At 31.2% G+C, this 5,835-nt stretch overlaps 1 long non-coding RNA gene across 1 annotated transcript; it reads right to left on the reverse strand.

Annotated features, from left to right (window-relative positions):
- Positions 1-1,432: 1,432 nt before the first annotated feature.
- On the reverse strand, positions 1,433-2,134 carry LOC121175336 (uncharacterized). Its single transcript, XR_005892696.1, has 2 exons — positions 2,099-2,134; positions 1,433-1,644 (listed from the first exon to the last, which is right to left on the reverse strand). It is a non-coding gene; the product is annotated as an uncharacterized lncRNA (long non-coding RNA).
- Positions 2,135-5,835: the final 3,701 nt, after the last annotated feature.

Raw genomic sequence — 5,835 nt, forward strand, 5'->3', positions numbered from 1 at the left:
CCTCCGGGAACCCACCACCCACGGTTTAAAACCACCACTCTAGAACCACCCCAACCCCCCATTCAAATCCACCTTCAGCGCCACCCTCCCCTTCGTGGAACCGCCAAAACAAGAAAAAAACCCAAATCTTTTTGTCATATATCATTTCCTTCCCTAGACTCGAAACGTAGAACGGATCCACCCGGCACACTACCCCTCCCACCCGCCCCTAAACCCTACTCCAACCACTCCATCAGCCGCCACCCACACCCACACAACCCAAACCCAAGCCGTAACCGTTTTCTGAAGCTTAAACGATAACATAAGGACAAAGGTAGTTCACCTTTTTCTAAGATTCAAGGCTAGATCTAGGCTTTATCAGTGTTGGTTTTCAAAAAATAACGGTGGATTTGAGAACTAGGGGAAAAAAGGAATTCAAAACATGTAGTTTTTTTAAAAAAAGGAGGAGTTTCTTTTTCCGACGCGGCGGCGCCGCCACCCATGGCCGGCCAGCCACTGCGCCGGTAAACAGCTTCCGGCGGTGTGTGGTTAGAGAGAGAAGAGAGCTTCTGAGCGTTTCTTTAGAGAGAGGAAGAAGTTGGATTTATGTTATTTTAGGGTTTATTTTCTAATTTATACTGCTGCCATGACCAATACTATGGTGCACGCGGATCTCTGTGTCCCCATGGACCATCAGGGTTGAACCGTTAGATCCTAGATCTAACGGCCAATGTTATCCCCTGTTTTGATCAGATGCGTCTCACCTCTTGGTTTTTACTTTGTTCTTCTTCTCTTGTGACGTCTGATTAAGATCTAATGGCTAAGACTGTGTCTCCCCATGATCAAATCTGGACGCTTCGATCAATCTGACGATTCAGATTTGATCTGTTAAGCCCACTTTTTATTTTGAGCCCATTTCCTTTTTTCTGTTCCTTCTAGTATTTTACTTTCTGCACCCCCTTTTCTTCTCTATTCTTTTTTTTTATTACTTTTTTATGCATCATATTTACTTTATGCCCTTGCATTTTTTTTATTTTCTTTATTTATTTTCCAGCACCATATCTATTTTACGTCTTGCATTTTATTTTCCAGTATCATATTTATTTATTTTTTTTTGTCTTGCATTTTTATTTTGTTTATTTTTATTTTATGCACCATATTTACTTTATGTCTTGCATTTTTTTTATTTATTTTTAGCGTCATGTTTATTTTATGTCTTGCATTTTTATTTTCTTTTATTTTATTTCCAGCATTATATTTATTTTTATGTCTTGCATTTTTTATTTATTTTTAGCATCATGTTTATTTTATGTCTTGCATTTTTATTTTCTTTTATTTATTTCCAGCATTATATTTATTTTTATGTCTTGCATTTTATTTTCTTTATTTATTTTATGCACCATATGTATTTCTTGTTTTGTATTTCATGCATTTTATTATTTCTTCTAGCATATTTATTTTAATGCATTTGAAATTTTTATTTATTATTGTCAATTAGAATGTATCTAGGTCCAATGTAAATAAAAATAAAAATGAGAATCTGCACCGACACTCACATTTATTTTTATGTTTTCCGCCGAGGACGATCATGTGATTTGAACCGTATCCGAGGAAAAGGACCCTCACTTGATCCAACGTCATTTTAAGGGATCCGGCGCGTTTAGACTTATCTCCGCATAATTTCCAAAAAAAAAAAAAAAAAAAAAAGGGATCAATCTTTATTCTTTCTTTCTTAATCAAATCTTTAATCAATCAAAACATTTTTTCAAATTTAAAATCAATCGAACTCACTTCTTTTATTTCTTCTATGCCTTTTCGGCCTCTTACCTTGCCTAAACTCTTCTTTTTTCGAACTTTAAAATCAATCAAAACCAATCACTTGACTTTCTACTCCGAACTACATGATTTTGATCCCATTCGGGTATGTAGGCAAAAGACTTTGTCTTCCCAAATCAAATAAAAATAAACAAAAACTTTTTTCTTCTCCTTTCTTTCGAACCCACCTCTTTAATCTTTCCACACTTGAGCATTTATTTCCAAACAAATAATTAATTTAGCATAAAGATAAAATAAGCAAGAGGTTCCTATAGAGTACTATAGACGTTTAGGGTGCTAGTACCTTCCCTTTGCGTAACCAACCCCCGGACCTTTGATCTCTCAAAAATAGGGTTTTTCGAGCTTTCTCCCTTTTCTTCGGAAAAATAAAAGATCGGTGGTGATCTTAAAAATGCGAGTCAATGCTAATCAATAGCTTGATATCAAAAAATCACCGCGACATTATATTAAACATATATGAAAAGAGTAGACATATGAAAAGTCCAAACTAGACATTCTAAGTTGCTGACATTTGGTATAAACAAGGATAAAGCAGGTATTGTGAAAATTTGAAGCATATTCACACTCACCTCCGCCCGAGCTTCATCGACCCGAGCTTCTTCAGTTTAGCTTCTTCAATTCATCATTCTCTTCATCTCTTCTCTACGTCTTCGTTCTTCATCGACCCAAGCTTCTTCATCGACATTTTTTCTCTCTCTTCATCTTTTCTTTACTTCATCGACACATGATATGTCTTCTAAAGCGTAGGAAGGTTCCAAATGCGTTGTGGTGGGCATTGTGTTGTGCAGTATATGATTGCAGCGTCTGCCATCCTTTTCCCTGGACATGTAGGCAGAGTTACTCCACAGAGTGTAACTTATAGCTTTGCAACCCTTTTGCTTGACCTCCTCAGTGGCAATCATATTCCTCCAAGCCATGTAAGTTTCTTTACTTAATAAAAAGTTATGCAAACAACACTTATTGTGTTGTGTCCTATAATGTTGTCTATCTTAGTCTAATTGAGTTCTTCCTTTTGATCAATTTCTTCTTCTGATTGTTCTACCTAAAATCAAGTAAGAAGTACCTGTAAAAAAAATTACTCAAAATAGTCACTTTCAAAACATACACTTACCTTCATCAGGCCACTGAACTGATTAGAGACAAGAACCTTCAGATGCTATCATACTCTTGCTTAGAAGGAGAACTTCTAAATGACGATGGGACTGAATTAGTGCGTCTACCCTCACGATGTTTGCACTTTGAACCACGAGAGTGTCCAAATCCAAAGTCACTGCTCTAATACCTCTCCAGAAGGATTCTGAGATTAGACGGACTTAATACTTTTAACCGAAGATAACCTATAGCAGAATGCTTGAAGAGCTATACATAAATAATTGAGCTTTTACTGATGTTTCTTGTGTTCTTTGTTCAATGTCATTATAAATAAGTTCATATATAACGATAGCATATAGTTTACATGCAAGGATAACATATGCAGGAATAATGTATTGTAGGCAGGTTGTACATTTTGGTGACAAGTTCATGCTTGAAGAACCAATTGAGAGGTATAGTTAATTGATATCAGCTTTTGTTTTTAGTTCTTTTCATTGACTAGTGGATCCAAATGATGTACTGTTAACAAGCTCTATCAATAGACATAAATTGATTATTGTCATGTTTCAAGACATTTTGCATGAACCCAAGCATGATGTCTTGGTTGCTTTAAGTAAAAGAATTATTTAAAAGTCATGTGAGCAGAAGTTAAAATTCCAAATTGAAGGATTTTTTCCTGGATTTTTTATTTGCCACTGATAGTAGCCATTTTTGGATGATCCGAAGAGTCTTCAACAGTTTGTTCGGATCAACACATAATAAAAGAATGGTAATGATATTAAGAATCATTCCTTTATTCTGCATGTTTATCTTATGGAAGTAGATAGATTGACATATGTATATTTGACAGCACAATGAAAGGGAAAGAAAAGGAAATGAAAAGGGATTATAGAAATTAGCATTTAATGTAATTTTTCATTAAATTCATTTTTATCTACTGTGGATAAAGTTTGATGTTCATATAAATTCTTTGGATACTTCACTTTCATTTTTTTTTGTCTGCCCATTTTTTAAGGGAATATAAATCACAAAAAAAATGAGTTCCTAGGGAACACTTTATTCCCTCACGATGCTTTTGTTCTTCTATTATAATCATAATGATCCAAACAAGGGATCAAACAGTTTTTTCTCCATTAATTTCCAATATGTTTGTTGGATGAATAATATTTGCATTTCAGAATCATTCTTTTTGCCCTCATTCTTTTTTGGACATATGTCTTCCTTGGTTGGTAAAGTAGGAATTCCAAAGTGCAAGCATTAGCTTGTCGGTCTAAGTTTGGAATTTGGAGTGAATAAGGGTGGCTGAAATTTTCAGCTTTTCATTTTGACCCCACTTTTTCCTTTCATTTCACTATCATAACTTAAATTGAGCATATTTCTCACACATCTCAATAACAAATTATTGTTTCACACTCCCCATTATTTTGCATCCAAATTTTTTACCGTGTTTGGATTCTGATTATTTCTCATGCTACCGAGTATAACAAAACTCTCAAATCAACTATTTTAAGCAATTACAAATTTTTCGCTTTAATGCAACACTATTTGGTAAAATTTAAAAACAAAATGTTAGGATATATTGAAGACTATTTTTTTCATATTCTCTATATTCCTTTATATAATTTTATATAGATATAGATATTTTCTTTTGCTATATATTTTAGTAGTACTGATTAATTTTTTTAAGACTTAAATATGTTTTTTAAAATTTGTTAATTATTTTTTAAAATTCCTTCAAAAAAAATTTGTTTTTATTAGTCATTCAAATTTTTAAAAAGTTATTTTTAGTATATATATATATATATATATATATATATATATATATATATATATATATATATATATATATATATATATATATATATATAAGAGTAGTAAATATATAAAAAAAGTATATAAATATATAGAAGAGTAGCCTAACAAAATCATCATTTTAAACATATAAAAAGTATAGGCAAGTTAAATGATCAAAACAAACATTTTATATTATTGAACTTGACTTGACCAAGGGGTAAAATGGGAGTTTTGATAAAAAAAATTATTTTTCACCTTTTATTTTTTATTTGTATTTCTAAACCAAACACGTATTGAGAAAGAGAGAGGTGGTATGGTATGATAATGTTGTATGGATTTGTCTAACTAAAGCTTTTTTTAAGATATCTAAGTAATGATGATGATGCATTAGTTTTTATATTGCTGCGTTAAATGCTGCCCTTCTTTTTTCTTAGTCTGCCATAGCCATCGCTCCCTGTCGTCGTTATGCACTCTCCATTTCACACACTCTTTTTTCTTACAAACACTTTGCACCCTATCAACTTTTTCGCTTTTAAAATATATTGAATTAATTTTAAAATATAATAATAGATACATCATTTTTCATAATATAAGAAATTTTATATGAAAATTTATTTAAAATTTTAATTTCTGTAAAAGTTTTTATATCATTAATCAATTATGAATTTTTTTAGCATAACTTATAAAATAATTATTATAAAACTTAATAATTTTTTTTAATATACTTGCTATAATAATTAATAAATTTATCATATATAATAATTTTGTGATTAAAAAATAATATAATTTATACACATATTATTCATTTATTAAATTATAATTGTAAAGAATAAAATTATTAAAATTTATAAGTCATTTTCATTCACTTCAAAAAAAATACATAGATTAATAAACTCAAAGAATACACATTTGCTCTCCACCCACGTGTACGCACTTGTATCATACTAGTTATATTCTAAAAGAGAATACATGGGAAAATGAACTGTTCTCCTTTCTCTTTTATTTCCTTTTGATATTTCTTTTTGTCTTGAACTTACTACATATAGTGTTTCGGTCACCTTTTATATTCTATCGATAATAATTAGATCTATTAATCTACTTTTTTTTTTTTACCGATAATCTAGTCTCTTTTAA

The sequence above is a fragment of the Glycine max genome, chromosome 8 (genome assembly GCF_000004515.6).
Source record: "Glycine max cultivar Williams 82 chromosome 8, Glycine_max_v4.0, whole genome shotgun sequence".
NCBI classification, from domain to species: domain Eukaryota; kingdom Viridiplantae; phylum Streptophyta; class Magnoliopsida; order Fabales; family Fabaceae; genus Glycine; species Glycine max.